Source organism: Balaenoptera acutorostrata, chromosome 2 (genome assembly GCF_949987535.1).
Source record: "Balaenoptera acutorostrata chromosome 2, mBalAcu1.1, whole genome shotgun sequence".
NCBI classification, from domain to species: Eukaryota; Metazoa; Chordata; class Mammalia; order Artiodactyla; family Balaenopteridae; genus Balaenoptera; species Balaenoptera acutorostrata.
The window spans coordinates 88138128-88155728 of NC_080065.1; the positions used below are offsets into that span (position 1 = coordinate 88138128).

General features: G+C 37.4%; 1 pseudogene; it reads right to left on the minus strand.

Annotated features, from left to right (window-relative positions):
- Window positions 1-462: 462 nt before the first annotated feature.
- LOC103010841 (dematin-like) lies at window positions 463-4116 on the minus strand (annotated as a pseudogene).
- Window positions 4117-17601: the final 13485 nt, after the last annotated feature.

Below are 17601 nucleotides of genomic sequence, written 5' to 3' on the forward strand. Positions count from 1 at the left end.
TGAGTGTAGGGTTCAAGCATGAACATTTTTTAAAAGCCAGGCATGAGTGTTATTGACAGAGACCCTATGGCCTTACACAGTGGCACTTTTGTATTCTAAAAGCAAAATAAAGCCACCATCCTCTATTCTTTGGAATAGGGAGCTGAGAAGAGTCTATAACTCAGTGTAGAGGTACAGATTTCAATTGAGGCAATATTCTACTAAAGGAATTCAAAGATAAGGTAGAGGAAAATAGGTTTTAGAGTGGTATAATAAACAAGTCACAAAAATTACAAGATTATTGATTCCATTTAACTGTGTTCTAAGGCACACCGGATTCCTAAAATTTCACCTAAAACTTTCATCTTGGAAACAAAGCTTTCTAATATTAAGTAAGCTTTTTATTTTTCTCCTGATTACATTGAGTAGTAGATACTTACAAGATTTTTAGTTTTCAGACATTCAATTAAATTTTTTTTCAATTCAAATTTTAAGTTTCATCTGATTGAACTTCAATTTTTTTTTATTATTATTACTATCATCGTCGTCGTTGTCGTTGTCGTCGTCATCATCATCATCATCATCATCATTTTGGTACCAAACTGTTAAAAAGCTATTAAGAACATATACTCAGTGGTTTCCAATAATGGCATCGGTACAATAAAAAATTTGTTTCCAACATTTTTGTTTCTGGGAAGCTCTGAAATCTAAAAAGCTAAATCTCTGAACACATTGTTTTTATTTGCAGGACAAAAATGAAATAGGTTTACTTTGAAATTAGAAATTGTTACTCCTATTTCCCAGAGTTGTTAACAATGAGTCACTGTTTACAGTTGGATTATCTACTGAGCCAAGGGCTGTATACCATGTATGATGGAAATTGAAAACACCTGTATGACTAGCTGCCATTGATTTTATATTACTGCACAATGGTAAATGGGCCATCTCTTCAGGGCTACACTCTATAGCTTTATAAAGTGCACTCTCACGATTAGAAGCACATGAAAATAAATCATTTGGTGAGGAGAAAATTAAAAATACAATTATTAATGAGACTCACTTAACTTTTGGCTAACCTTAATAATAATATTTTTTTTCGGGTAAGCATTTTATAAAAATGTGCAGGTGTTATCAAATGCATCGTTATGCTGGGAGATAACTATTCTTTTTATGTTGTTTCCATCACTGGATAACATATGAAGCATGAACTGATCTCTTGGTCCTCGTGTTAGAATGGAGATATTGTCCTCAGTCCTCTTATATAACAGTGTCTCAGTTGGGGTACTATAGAGAAACAGAATGTATGTGTGTGTGTGTGTGTGCACGCTCGCGTGCGCATTCTTGCATAATGACACAATACAACATCTGTTTCCGACATTTTTGTTTATCTATCTTTCTAGAAAGATGTTTATTATAAAGAATTGAGGAATGGGCTCACGATTATGGAGGCTAGTGAGTCCCAAGATCTGCAGTGTGATTCGGCAAGCTGGAGACCCAGGAGAGCTGAGAATATATAGTTCCAGTCCAAAGGCCAGCAGGCTCAAGACTTAGGACGAGTTGATGTTTCAGTTAAAGTCTGAAGGCAGGAAAAAAGCTACCTTCATATTTTTGCCTTTTCTGTGTATCACTTATACTTGGATTCCCTATCTCTGTCTCTGTCTCTCTCTCTTTACACACACACACACACACACATTTCAAATCCACCCTTTCTCAATGTGTCTTATTTTACTTTCACTTAAATACTGGCAATAATAGAATGTTCACATAATGATATTTATATACATGTATCTTTTTTGGGGGGGGGACTCAATGGAACCTTTAATTCCAAGCAGAGTCCCCCCTCCCCAGCATTATCACACGCATCATGCCCAGGCTCTGGGCAATAAAACCCAGACCCTGAGATAGATATATCTATACCTATTTACATCTATATATAAAAATTATATACAAATATGTATTTGTAAAGAGGAAAAGCTGGGAGTATGATTAAGGTAGGGCAGAGAGTTAGGTGAGAAATGCAGTGTGAGGGGGTGATGCTCCAATAAATTACATTCTTTAGGTATGGGTATGAGCAGGACCTGGTAGCCAGGACATTCAGAAATGCTCCTGTAGCCTGGCCTCTTGATTCCATCCAAGGGAGTTCGAAGGCCTGGGTTCTGCCCAGGATTTGGGCTGGTACTAGAAGGTAGAGTTCTAGCTGACTTTGCCTGGAGGCTGATGGTGGGCAAGGATTTTGTTTTGGTGACATCTCTACTCTAAGCCAAGGTTTTAGGGGAAGCCACAGGTTTGGAGCAAGAGTCTTTGAAGCTTGGGGGTCGCAAGTAGAGGACAAGGTGAACTAGACAGAGGGCAGGGCGGCCTCCCTGTTTGAGATCTCCCTGAGCTGCAGCCTGCTTTTGCTAGAGTCAAAGAGGCTGGAGGTCAGGGTGATGGGGGAGCTGTAAAAGGTGAAGTGAGGAGGAGTGCTTGGGTACACACGGGATCCTGGAGCTTTCCCTGCCTCCCTGGCTGCTTCCCACTCTCACCCTCCTCCTTCCAGGGCTGGGGGTTCTACCCATCCATTGGTCAAGACAGCTGACAGGTCTGACCTCTTAAGTGCCATATTTATTTTTCTTTAATTTCTTCTGGGAATCTTCATGTGGGAATGGAGGCAGGGAGAGGTCACAAACATTAACCCTGTGTGTGCTTGAGTCCAGACTGGGTTTGCCCCATCCAGTGAGGACCAGGGATGAGAAAAAGAGGACTGCTCTCTCATTGTGGGGAAGGAAGTCCATGTCCCACAACCCCAGGGCTGCAGAAGACATGGAAAATACCCTTGAGAAGTCCTTGGCTGACAAATGCCTGTCAAGCCTGGAGGCAACTTCGTTTGCCCCTTACTGGTCACCACCAGCATTTCATAGGGACAGATCAGCAAGGTGTGGGCTTCCATTCTCACTCCCCATGGGCTGAAGTCTGAGAAGTATAGTAAGCTCAGGGTGGTCCTGCCATAGGCAGAAAGAGAACAATTAGACTGTCCATGGTGTAAGGAGGTATGAAATGGTGTCCAGTCCAGTAGGGACTGGTTCTCTCTGGATAGGCAATGACTTTTCCATCTCTTCTTTCAAGACCATCTTTCCCAAGTTGGACATCACCTTACTGAGTTTCTCTCTCTGACACTTCCTTGAGTGCCATTTCTTCTCCAGAGTCACCATCGCCCTCCTCTTCCTTCTCTTCATCTGCCTCCCTATGAGATGCCTTTTTTTTTAAAAAAAAAAGAACACTTTTTATTTATTTATTAATTTTTAAAAATTTATTTATTTTTGGCTGCATTGGGTCTTTGTTGCTGCACAGACTTTCTCTAGTTGGGGTGCGTGGGTGCTACTTTTCGTTGCGGTGTGTGTGCTTCTCTTTGCGGTGGCTTCTCTTGTGGAGCACAGGCTCTAGGCACGTGGGCTTCAGTAATTGTGGCGTGTGGGCTCAGTAGTTGTGGCTCACAGGCTCTAGAGTGCGGTCTCAGTAATTGTGGCGCACAGGCTTAGTTGCTCCACAGCATGTGGGATCTTCCCGGACCAGGGATGGAACCCGCATCCCCTGCATTGGCAGGCGGATTCTTAACCACTGCACCACTAGGGAAGTCCCTGAGATGCCTTCTGCTTCCTCCATTCTGTCTCCACAATGAAGAGTCATGGGAGGCAGACCAGTAGTCAGTTTCGATCTTGGCCATCTGGTTGGAGTCAGGAGGCTGGGATACAGGGGACTTGGGTGACTCAGTGATGAGTTCCTCAATGAAAGGCTTGCTTTGAGGACTGCCTCCCATGAACTCTCTCTGTTTGTAGATGAGTAACTTCTTGTAGGTGTTGGAATCTGGGCAGGTGGTCTTGGGATGATGGAAATGGTAGAGGCTGGTTCTTGGGGCTAAAATCTGAGAGATGGTTCCAGGAGACCAGCTCTCTGCCCACACCTCCAGGGTGATAGAGATGGTAGGGGGGTGTAGATTTGAGTGACAGTGAGCTCCTGGCTTCTGGGCAGTTCCACGTGTTCCATGAGGGAAGGTAAAGTGGGGCTTGTAGATTGTGAGGTTAGGCCGCCCGATGTCCAAGATGGCCTTGTTCAGGGGGATGGCAGCCAAGTCCTTGTGCCCAGCATGTGATTGTCCATTGATTTGTGTGCTAGTTTGTGTGCTAGCTCTATATTTCCAGCTTCCATTAAAATAAATGCACAAAATGTTTATTTTTGTACCATATAAAGTAAGCCAGGTTATCATCAGCAGTTTGAGAGAGATTAAAGTTTCTGGAAGTTAGCTTTAAAGGACCATAATACCAGCCACGACTAGATAAGTTTAAAGCAACTATTTTTTTTTTTTAAATCCAAATTTTGCTGCAAGAGACCATAGTTGTTTTTTTTTTTTTAATTTTATAGCTACTTTATTTATTTATTTATTATTTATTTTTGGCTGTGTTGGGTCTTCGGTTCGTGCGAGGGCTTTCTCTAGTTGCGGCAAACGGGGGCCACTCTTCATCGCGGTGCGGGGACCGCTCTTCATCGCGGTGCGCGGGCCTCTCACCATCGCGGCCCCTTCCGTTGCGGGGCACAGGCTCCAGACGCGCAGGCTCAGCAGTTGTGGCTCATGGGCCCAGCCGCTCCGCGGCATGTGGGATCCTCCCAGACCAGGGCTCGAACCCGTGTCCCCTGCATTAACAGGCAGATTCTCAACCACTGCGCCACCAGGGAAGCCCTAAAGCAACTATTTTTGAATTGAATGTAAATTCCCCTAAAATAGGCTGTCTGTGGGGTTTTGTAAAGTAGATGCCACATAGTAAGAACAATGAATGGTAAATTTGATTATATAACATTAACAGTATTATATAGGCAGTTTAGTCCCAAAGAGATGAACACTTATGTATTTATAAATAAATTTAACATAATATATGATATTAATATAATTTTCTGAGTTAGCAAACATACACTAAAATTAAAATTTTTAAAGGACGGTTTTATAAACATGAATAGAAATAGATTTATAAGCAGTTTTCCCCACAATTCAGTTGATAGTCTTGAGCAATCCTTAGTGCTTATACTCCATTGGGTCAAGTCTGTGACTCAGCATCAGAATTTGACTGCTTAGATGAATCAATGATTTTATATTTTTTAAAGACTCCATCTTTTACCTTGATCTCTGAGATGACATTGTTTATTTTATTACCTCCCCTCCACAATTTCCAATTATTTGGATACTTTTATTTTAGCTGTGTCATAGTGGTAGCAGAGCAAAACAGTGGATCATGAAATCAAGAGAACAGCTGAAAGACCAGTACAAGCAGATTTAGGTCAAATTAGTGGTATTCAGTAAGGTTAAACATAGATGTATTTTCTAGGAAAGCTATAGTTAAAAACAAAAGCAAAACATGGATAGCTGAATTGGCAAAGAGCTACTTTGCAGACCACTGACTCAGTATTACATTACCTCCCAGTTGTTTACTTAAGGACAAACAGGGCTCCTTCAGTTTTTGCTTATGAAGACAAAGGGGAAACCTTCTGTTTTAAGTAGGGTGTGGCTTATAGAAGCATCTTATTAAAATGACATTCTCCCTGTGGGCATATATATTAAGAAACAGTCCACCCAGCCTAAAATCAATTACTCCTATGGCAAAGAAATTCTGAGTTAAGCATAATTCTCAGAGGTAGTTAGCATTCCGCTGAAGGTTAATGCTCCCATCCAAGAGAGGAGTTACCCAATTTAATCGACTCTCTGAGTGTTAAACCTCAGATAGTAAACAACTTAGATTATAAACAGTGCAATTGTTAAGTATAATCGTTAAGACACTGTGTTTTAACCAAATAATTCACAGAGTAATCAGTGGTTAGCCAGAGAGTTCTGATTGTTTAATACTTAGTTGAACTTTTATTCAGAAGTAAACACAAAACAAGTTTGAATATTAACCTATTTCCATGATTCTAGACCCTCCGCCCCTCTTATGTTCTGCACATTGCAGTCAGTTTTCTTTCTCAAGGAAAAACTTAGGTCTCTCTCCTGCTTAAAATATTCATCTGTTCTTCTGTGTTCTCTTGGTAGAATTCAAACATGTTTACATGGCTTAATTCACCCTTGATCTGACCCCTCTTTACTTCTCTAGCCTCATCTTTTATCTCTGTACTGCTCAATCTCCTTTCCCTTTCTTCCACTTTAATTCTATACTGTGGTCATTCTGGATTTCTTTAGTTCTTGAAACATGATATAATTTCCCACCACTGGGCATTAATATAGACTGTTGCCTCTGTTGGGGACTTTATTCTCTTCCTTTTTGCCTAAGTCGTTTCATCATTTATGTTTCAACACAGATTCCAATTCTACTGGACATTTTCCTTTGACTCACGAAGACTGGGTTAGTATTCTTTCTGCATAGTCCCATAATGCTCTGTTTTATACCTATCATAGTTCTCTCCATGCTGAACTTGGCTTATTTAATACTGTGTCTATTTTCCACACTGTTGTATTCCTAGAGGCTAGGTGCTGAGCAGGTAGTAGTTGCTCAAAAAATGTTTATTGAATTACTGCATAATTAAATTCTTAGTTGATGCAAAGGTGTTTCTCAATCTCTTAGATAACACATAAGTTATTCTCACACCTTAGAAATTTGATCCACTACCATCAGAAGCAATGGCTTACTTTGTAGTGGTTTTAATGGCAAATGGGAGATACAGGAAGATTTCCATTGCATGAGGTATGTGTTGGGGACTGTATTTAGTTTGAAAAGTTCCCAGGTAACTGTGTTATGTTCCCCTGCTGCAATATGACTTCTGGATTAGAATCAGTAATTTAAGCATAGAAATTCTAGCTCTTCCTAAATCAGCTACGAGTTTTAATACAATTTGAAAGTCCTTAACACCAAAACATTGGGGAGGAAAAAAGAAGACCTTATAATTAAGATGTTACGAAAAAAAAAAGGAGAAGGAGGAAATGGCTAACCAATTACTTATGCCTCCATTTTCCCAACCTAGTTTTTTTTAAATATATTATTATTTATTTATTTATTTATTTATGGCTGTGTTGGGTCTTTGTTTCTGTGCGAGGGCTTTCTCTAGTTGTGGCAAGTGGGGGCCACTCTTCATCGTGGTGCGCGGGCCTCTCACTATCGTGGCCTCTCTTGTTGTGGAGCACAGGCTCCAGATGCACAGGCTCAGTAATTGTGGCTCACGGGCCTAGTTGCTCTGCAGCATGTGGCATCTTCCCAGACCAGGGCTCGAACCCGTGTCCCCTGCATTGGCAGGCAGATTCTCAACCACTGTGCCACCAGGGAAGCCCCCCAACCTAGTTTTAATAACATCATTTCTCACCCGGGAATTATTTTACTTACCATTAATGTGAGACCTGAGGGTACTACTGTTAATGGCTCCTTCAAGAACCTGTACTAGACCCCTGCTAAAATTTCTGTTTAATGGGTATATGGAGGTGTTTATTAGGTCCCAGCGTTCACCCAGAATGAATTTTAAACTATAGGCGTAAATCTTACCAGTGAGCAGCTACATTCTCTTTTTCTAGCTACAGTCCATTAAAAGATTTGGCCAATGTATTTATATTAAAAAAGAAATAAGTTATGGGTATTAGTAAGTTGTTTAGAAATAAAAGAAACCAAATTGTGGGTTTTGGACTCATCAGCTTTTAGGGATAATATAGACGAGAGCTTCAGATTTCTCTTACATCAGTCAATTCTGGACAGGATTTCCTAAAGTATTCAGGGAAGCACATGGGGAAAATGTTATTTTTCTTTTTGGTTTTTTTTTGCATTGGAATTTGAATCCTTTTATATATTTATTTTTATTGAAGTATAGTTTATTTACAATGATGTGTTTAATTTCTTCTGTACAGCAAAGTGACTCAGTTATACATATATATGTGTGTGTGTGTATGTATATATACACACACACACACATTCTTGTTTATTCTTTTCCATTATGGTTTATCCCAGTACACTGAATATAGTTCCCTGTGCTATACAGTAGCACCTTGTTGTCCATCCATTCTATATGTAATAGCTTGCATCTACTAACCACAAACTCCCAATCCATCCCTCCCTCACCACCCCTCCCCCTTGGCAACTGCAAGTCTGTTCTCAATGTCTGTGAGTCTGTTTCTGCTTCATAGATAGGTTCATATGTGTCATATTTTAGATTCCACATATAAGTGATATCATATGGTATTTGTCTTTCTCTTTCTGACTTGCTTCACTTAGTATGATAATCTCTAGTTGCATCCATGTTGCTGCAAATGGCATTACTTTGTTCTTTTTTATGGCTGAGTAGTATTCCATTGTATATATGTATACATCTTCTTTATCTATTCATTTGTCAACGAACATTTAGGTTGTTTCCATGTCTTGGCCATTGTGAATAGTGCTGCTATGAACATAGGAGTGCATGTATATTTTTGAATTATGGTTTTGCCCAGATAATTGCTGGATCATATGGTAATTCTATTTTTAGTTTTCTGAGGAATCTCCATGCTGTTTTCCATAATGGCTGCACCAACTTACATTCCCACCAGGAGCATAGGAGGGTTCCCTTTTCTCCACACCCTCTCCAGCATTTGTTATTTGTAGACTTTTTAATGATGGCTATTCTGACTTGTGTAAGGTGGTACCTCACTGTAGTTTTGATTTGCATTTCTCTAATAATTAGTGATGTTGAGCACCTTTTCATGTACCTATTGGTCATCTGTATGTCTTCTTTGGAGAAATGTCTATTTAGGTCCTCTGCACATTTTTTGTTGGGTTTTTTGTTGTTGTTGTTGAGTTGTATGAGCTGTTTGTATACTTTGGAAATTAAACCCTTGTTGGTCACATCATATGCAAATATTTTCTCCTGTTCCATAGGTTGTCTTTTCATTTTGTTTCTGGCTTCCTTTGCTATGCAAAAGCTTGTAAGTTTGATTAGGTCCCATTTGTTGATTTTTGTTTTTATTTCTGTTGCCTTGGGAGACTGACCTAAGAAAACATTGGTACGATTTATATCAGAGAATGTGTTGCCTATGTTCTCTTCTAGGAGTTTTATGGTGTCTTATATTTAATTCTTTAAGCCATTTTGAATTTACTTTTGTACATGGTGTGAGGGTGTGTTTTAACTTCATTGATTTACATGCAGCTGTCCAACTTTTCCAGCACCATTTGCTGAAGAGACTGTATTTTTCCCATTTTATATTGCCTCCTTTGTCGAAGATTAATTGACCATAGGTATGTTGGTTTATTTCTGGGCTCTCTATTCTGTTCCATTGATCCGTATATCTGTTTTTGTGCCAATACCACACTGCTTTGATTACTGTAGCTTTGTAGTATTGTCTGAAGTCTGGACAGGTTATGCCTCCTGCTTTGTTCTTTTTCCTCAGAATTGCTTTGGCAGTTCTGGGTCTTTTATGGTTCCATATAAATGTTAGTATTATTTATTCTAGGTCTGTGAAAAATGTCATGGGTAATTTGATAGGGGTCACATTAAATCTGTATATTCCTTTGGGAAATATGGCCATTTTAACAATATTAAGTCTTCCAATCCAAGAGTATGGGTTACCTTTCCATTTCTTTGAATCATCTTTAATTTCCTTTATTAACACATTATTGACTGGAGACATATTAGTATATCTTTTGTTACCCAAATGTTATTGACTGGAGATGTTATCAATACGTTTTTAGAGAGTGCTACAATTAACATCACTGTGCGAAGTTGTTAGAGCTTACAATTGATCAAGTGTTCATTATACAACTTATGATTGTCATTATCATTCACATTCTGCTCCATTAGGTTTTTGTTCCAACCTTGTGTATGTTATAAACGTAAAATTTTCAAAAATGACACATCACGAAATTTTGAGAGAAGAAGAATTTTTCAGTGAATTTTATGCAAATACTTTCTCTGATTCTCCGAGCGACATATATACTAGTGTCTCAGAAGATGATAGTTCTTCAGAATATAGTTCTGATTCAGACGATGTGACTGTTAGACCAATAAAAAGACAAAAACTTTAGTGATTGATTCTGATATGGAAAGTGAAAATGAAACTCACAGTGCTGGAGAATGCTCCTTTGCTTCTACAGAAGAGTGGATTGAAGACAACATTTCACAAAAATTAGAAGACTTTACAGGTGTGTCAGGTGTAACTATTGAATGTAATAACCAACGAAGTGTTAGTGAAATAACAGAATTAATATCTGGCTGGCCAAAATAAAAATCGCTGGCCACAGGCATTAGTTTCTGCAAAAATCCCCTGGGCAATAATGAGTTAATGTTTTATAGTTCTTAGCATATAAGTCTTTCACCTCTTTGGTCAGGTTTATTTGTAAGTATTTTATTTTATTAATTTTTTTTGTGTGGTTTTAAAAGGTATTGTTTTTTATACATTGCCTTTTTTAAAAATAATTAATTAATTAATTATTTAAAAAATTTTGGCTGTGTTGGGTCTTTGTTTCTGTGCGAGGGCTTTCTCTAGTTGGGGCAAGCGGGGGCCACTCTTCATCGAGGTGCACGGGCCTCTCACTATCGCGGCTTTTCTTGTTGCGGAGCATAGGCTCCAGATGCGCAGGCTCAGAAGTTGTGGCTCACGGGCCTAGTTGCTCTGCGGCATGTGGGATCCTCCCAGACCAGGGCTTGAACCCGTGTCCCCTGCATTGGCAGGCAGATTCTCAACCACTGCGCCACCAGGGAAGGCCTACATTCCCTTTCTAATATTTCATTGTTAGTGTAACGAAATGCAACTGCTTTCTGTGTGTTAATCTTGTATCCTGCTACATTGCTGAATTCATTTATCAGTTCTAGTAGTTTTTGTGTGGAGTCTTTAGGGTTTTCTATATATAGTATCATGTCATGTGCATATAATGACAATTTTACCTTTTCCCTTCCAATTTGGATACCTTTTATTTCTTTTTCTTGTCTGATTGCTGTGGCTAGGACTTCCAATACTATGTTGAAGAGAAGTCATGAGAATGAGCATCCTTGTTTTATTCCAGATTTTAGCAAGAAGGCTTTCAGTTTTTTACATTGAGTATTATATTGGTTGTGGTCTTGTCATAAATAGCTTTTATTAAGTTGAGATATGCTCCCTCTATACCTACATTGGTAAGAGTTTGTTTTTTTTTTAATCACGAATGGATGCTGAATTTTGTCAGATGCTCTTTCTGCATCTGTTGAGATGATCATGTGGTTTTGTCTTTTCTTTTGTTGATGTGGTATATCACATTGATTGATTTGCATATCTTCTATGAAGATAATTTTATTATATCTATTTTAATATTACTTAAAATATTCTCTTTTCCCAAAAAGGCCTTACCTTTTACCTATTATCTCTGTTGAAATTCTTCCATTTGTCTGAGATGTGTCTCAATATTATCTTCAAATTTTGAAAGCATAATTTTTATTTAAAATTTTGTATTACTCTAATTATTTTGTATCTCTATTATGGCAATTAAATCTTCATATATTATATTTGTGCTTTTCTGAAGATGTAATTTCCACTCACAGAATAAGTTTTTTGATGATATGGACTAATGTCTTATTTATTAGTTTACACTGTATAATTCATAGCAAAACATCTTGAATAGAGCAAAGAGTTTTTGAATTACTGAGCTATTTTCAGGAAAAACTCAATTATAGTCTTACTTATACTGAAGAAAAAAGGAAAGAAAGATAATGTTTATAAAGTAGCTTAAAATTCTGTGGGGAAATTTTCAAGATATTTTGCAAGTTTTTATTTCACCTGCCAAATAGTGTTTATGTAAATATTTAAAAATTTAACAAATTCAAGTGTAAAGCATTGGAACTGGGGATTTTTTTAAACTACTGTTTTCTTCTAAATCATTGTTTTGTTTCATCTTATAGTAATTAATATATGTCAGTGATCTTATTAGATCACACGTGCAGGAGTCATAGTAAATGTAATTTTGAAGCTAGCCTGAGTAAGAGATTTGGAACTGATATATGCCCAAAGAAGTTTTTGTGATTTTCTCTAACTTACAAATATCTGAAATCTTTTCAGCTGATCCATTTGAGAATTTAAGACCAGAAAGTTTAGATAAGCATCTTAGGAATTATGACTGTGTTTTCTCAAATGTGGCAGGTGTGCAGCACTTTATTTTGGCTTTCATACAGAATCTTAATCCATGAGGGAAGTATGCCACTTTATCCGTCTCAGTCATTAGTTCTACTGACACCACTAAATTGCGAGATCCAAATGCAATCACGGATAGCACACACCTGTTTAATACTTAACAGCTCTTGTCATGGTGGTCATTTAAAAATAGTGTGGTTCTAAATGCATCCCTATTTCCTGGGCAAGGCATTGTCAGGTTGGCAGATTTCCCCACCGAGACACTTGTCCGACATTGCTTCTGTGTCCATCATGTCCTTTCATTCCTCCATTAGCAAGCAGTCATTCAGCTGTGAGTTCCCTGTTGCCTCAGCTGGACCCTTAAAGCTCTCCAAACTTATAGTACTCAGATGCTCCAGGACTGACTCTTTTTATTTCTTTTTTTCCCAAGAATGGCCAAGTAGATATGTGTTACACTTGGGTTTACGAAGGAGTCAAAGAAAAACAGCCTGCTCCACAGTTAAAAACAGGAAAGTCTCACAATGAGTTGTCCCAACTCTCTGAGCTGGGGATAAACAGGGCTGATTTATTGTTATTTTGAAAGCTGTTTTCGCTCAGGTCTCATTACAGTGCCTAAGATGCTGCCCCAATGTCCTCTGGTGTGAATAACAGAGTAAACTACAGCCCAGGGAAAGGGTTGAGCACAGCTTTCCAGAGGGATCAGACCTTTTTCTTTATTATCAACGGCAACAACAATAAGAGCAACCACCACCACCAAAAGAAAAAGATATTTTCTATTTTTTACTTATACCCACAATGCCTGTCTAGTCAGGTCACACATTTGTGTAGAGAATACCACTAAAATCCTTTCAAACCAGTTTTTGATGTTACTCGTGTCATTATGCTGTAATGTCAGAGATGTGATCATGGATATTTTTAAAATGTAGTTGTATTGTAATTTAAGACAATGTGTGCCTGCAGCATTCATTATTTAAGAAAATGGTGTTTTTCTCTTTCAGACCCCAATTTCCCCTCATTATTAGAGAGCTGAATTCTAAATCAAAGACTGGAGAAGAGATGCACAAACTGAATAAAACATTTCCAGAAGAGCCTGAATAATGGTTCTGAATAAAGGGAACTGAAATGTTCTTGAATTGTAATTGGAAAAATTCAAGTGGGTGTACCCAGGAGCACATCTACTAAGAAGAGGTTAGTTATTATTATTCTTAGTGCTATTTAACATTTATGGGGCCCCAATAGTATTTTTAGTTCTGAATTGAACACAAGTGGTCTAAGTGATCTCCCATCCAAATTATCCATGTGGAGATTCACCTGTAATCATTCTCCATGCAGAGAGAGACAGCACTGGTAAACAACCCAGAACAGGTGGACTGTTAATGCAGAATAAAGTGGTTAGACAAATATGGCCTTTGAAAATATCGTTTGATACTTTCTTCTCTTACCTGATTTCTCCATGGCTGGGCATTCAGAAGTTAGTGAGCACATTTGTTGGACTCATACAAGGTTGCTGAGAAGGTGAAGAAGGAAGTAAAGGTAGACTGAGGAGGACTGAAGATTAGGGTCAATCTCTGACCTCAAGGATTTTATGCTCCACAGATAAGTAATGGAATGTCTTTTCTTCTTTGTCTCATATCAATAATATAGAAAAAATAGTGAATGCTATTTTGAGAAACTGTCTCTGATACTTAATTCTGAAAAACCATAGTAGAAAAATTTCTGGAGTGATGAATATTATTGTCCAGAGGAAATTAAAAATAAGAGAGCATAATCCTATGATAATTAAATGTTAGAATTGAGAAAGGTAGACATGTGAGTCATGATAGAATCTATAAGAATGAATTCATGCTTCTATGTGTAAATTTCTGTGCCAGTTACTTTCTATGTAAAAAGGAAAAACTGGTTCCACCACCTAAGAAGAAACTAAATATCCAACAATAATTATAATACAGGGGACAGTTTGAATTTTAAGCTAAGAAGTAGAGACTTTATTCTCTAGGCACTGGGGAGCTGCTGATAATTTTTGAGCAGGTGAGTGACATGTCCGGAATTGCGTTTTATGAAGATTAACCTGATGGCATTTTCAGGATTGATTAGCATGAAGTCTGTATTGTGACAGAACAGATTGTGATAATGCAAGTCTGAAATATGGTGTTGGCAAAGAGAGTAGAAAGAAAGAAATTGATTTGAAAGATCCATGACAGTGGAACTTCGGGACTTGATTATTAAATATGGGACCTGAAGTTAGGGAGACGCAGAGATGACTCCAGAAACTTTGAGCCTGAGATGAGAAATCAAGAATGTCCTGACTGTCACTGGTTTATTATTACCTCCTGGATGCTGTGAATCATGTAATCAGTTGCATTTCTAAAATCTTGGGTCCAAATCCCAAGTGGATTTGGGATCCACATCTACTTAGTGGACTGCGTCATCCTGGCATCTATTTTTTGCACAGTGATCCATTGCCAACCATAGGTTTTACATTACTGAAAAGTACAGTGTGTGGCAAAACTAAAGTTGACTAGACCAAGAACGCAGAAAAAAATTGCATTTAATATATTTTAAAAAATTAAACCTCAGGAAATAAAAATTATAGTAAAAATCCACTTCCACAATAAACAAGGTCAATCTGAGTTAGAAATTTGCTTTAAATTTATTCATCCCATTGAAACCAAACCACTAGTTAAACACACACACATATACACACACACTAGAGGTAACTTTTCTCTGGAATCACTTTTAGTTGTTCAGGAAATATTGCTGAAGTGGTGTAATCTGCTGAGGCAGATTCTCCTAGAAGTTTTATATTATGCAAAGTGATTTCTTTTTAAAGTTTTCAAACCAGCCCTTACTGACTTGAAATTTAATGTATCTTACACTTAAATTCTTTTTTGCCTTTTTAGTAAGTCTCAGCCAAATGCTTGTATAACTGCTTGGCATGTTCACAAATTATGAAGATCCTGAAGGACATGTATTTATGCTTTTCTATCTATGTATTGAGAACATGTGGTTTAAACAGATGCCTTATACCTGCAGTATCCCCTAGACTCATTTAAGTGGCCCAGAAAAGTGGAGAAGTAATCATTCCAGTAGACTGTTTGCTCATGGGGATTGGAACTATTCTATGTAGAAATATATGCATGCAGTTTAAAAATTTTATGCAGATATATATAACTGCATAATATAAAATAATATATATTTTTCCATTCTATAGAAAAATAAAAACACGATTGCCAAAGCCACAGATGATAAGACATTACTATACTAAGTGCATTCATTCATGATTTCAGATATTTTCCACCTTTATTTTCCTGTTTTGAATTACTCATCTTTATTGAAAACTTTATTTTCTTTTATAATATGTGGTTTTGTAATTCTTATATATCATTTAGCTGACATTCTCAAACTGTGGAGGTGTCATAGAGGCACATAAAGCCAGAGGATAAATGTCACCATCTTCATGGAAAGCATGAAACTGTTACTCCGATTTTTTTGGAGAGTTTCCAAAGGTTTAGCATTAAAATAAACATTTACCCTTCCCCCTCCCCATGTCCTCAAGTCCATTCTCTATGTCTGTGTCTTTATTCCTGTCCTGCCCCTAGGTTCTTAAGAACCTTTTTTTTTTTTTCTTAGATTCCATATATATGTGTTACCATATGGTATTTGTTTCTCTTTTTCTGACTTACTTCACTCTGTATGATAGTCTCTAGGTCCATCCACCTCACTACAAGTAACTCAATTTTGTTTCTTTTTATGGCTGAGTAATATTCCATTGTATATATGTGCCACATCTTCTTTATCCATTCATCTGTCGATGGACATGTAGGTTGCTTCCATGTCCTGGCTATTGTAAATAGAGCTGCAGTGAACAGTGAGGTGCATGTATTTTTTCAAATTATAGTTTTCTCCGGATATATGCCCAGGAGTGGGATTGCAGAATCATATGGTGGCAGTACCGGTTTACATTCCCACCAACAGTGTAGGAGAATTCCTTCTTCTCCACACCTTCTCCAGCATTTATTATTTGTAGACTTTTTGATGGTGGCTATTCTGATCTATGTGAGGTGTTACCTCATTGTAGTTTTGATTTGCATTTCTCTAATAATTAGCAGTGTTGAGTAAAATATTGTTAATCACTAATTTAATTTGTGTATTTCCATCTTGGTAGAAAACTGAAATACTTTATTAACTTGGTAAAGTTATTTATATTTAGGTTTAGTCACATCAGTGTAATAAGTTTTAGTGAGAATATAGAGCTAGATTACACAAATACCTCTATTTCATGGTATATGAGCAGAACAGTGGGTAATTCTGAAAAGACAAATGGAAGGTCTTAATCTCTTTAATCTTATGAGATTAAAAATTCCCATTTTAAGTGAATAAAAAATGCAAACATTTCAAATAGATCATGGTGCAATTCACCATATTAGTTCATTGGCAAAGGTTGATAATTGAAATACTATTCAGTTTCCTCAATGGACCTGATTTATTATTTTGAGATTAGATACAAATTAGTTTGAAATAAAAATGATGCCCTATTAAACTTTGCTCCTCAAATGTCTACAGATGCAGATAGTATTTTCAATCGAAAGATAAATTTCAGAAATACTCTGAAGGTTGAGGGCAATTCTTTTTTCCTTACTCCTGAGTTCTTTTGTGATATAAAATAGAAACATACATAGCCTTCTTATATACTTGATGACACTTAAGCCAATTATCTGTTTTCTTCTAAGCTCCAAACCAGACATGAAGTATAAATAACTTAGGTAAGACTTAAGACAATAAAACAAACCACAAACAAGGTAGACTTTTAAAACAAATTAGGAAATGTGACCCATTGTACTAAGGACAATTCTCCTTATGCAAATCCGTGGGTAGAGATGGTTTTTTCAGTAATTTAGAAATAATGTCCACCTCATTTTAGTCTGAGTTATCTCAGCAAATTGAATCTTGTAGATTTAAATTTTTCCCCTCTATAACATGGAGAGTGATCCTAGAGATTTTCTGGGGACTCCTTCTTCAACTTAACCTTAATTTTGTAAGTGTGGCAGAGGTGGGAACAAAGACATTTAAAGTCACCACTTAACATTTCTCCTTGTCAAAGATCACTGGGAAAAGATGTTTGATTCTTTAAGGTTAAAGTATTTTAAACATTTTAAGACTTTTCTATACATGGAATCATTTGGAACAGTCCTTCATTCATAGGTGAGTGTGAGAGTATCTGAGGGGCTTCTGGGATTGGGACCCTGAGCATAGTTTCTCAAAATGCTGTGAATAAGCCACTGCTAGGTCATGAGCTAATTTTAGGTGATAGAAGAACAAATACTTTTTCACTTTAGTAGCTGAGGTTTTCTGTTTAAATGTGGGGTAGGGAAATACAGCTAACAAAATATACCAGAGATTTCAGAAGATAACTGGAGTTAGTGTGAAATATTTGAAACAAAATAGGTAGTGTCTCAGCAAATACCTTTCTTTTTCATGATACATTGACATACATATCTTACAAGGATATGGCCAAAATTATGAAAATATTATACAAGTAAATGAACTTTGGGAAA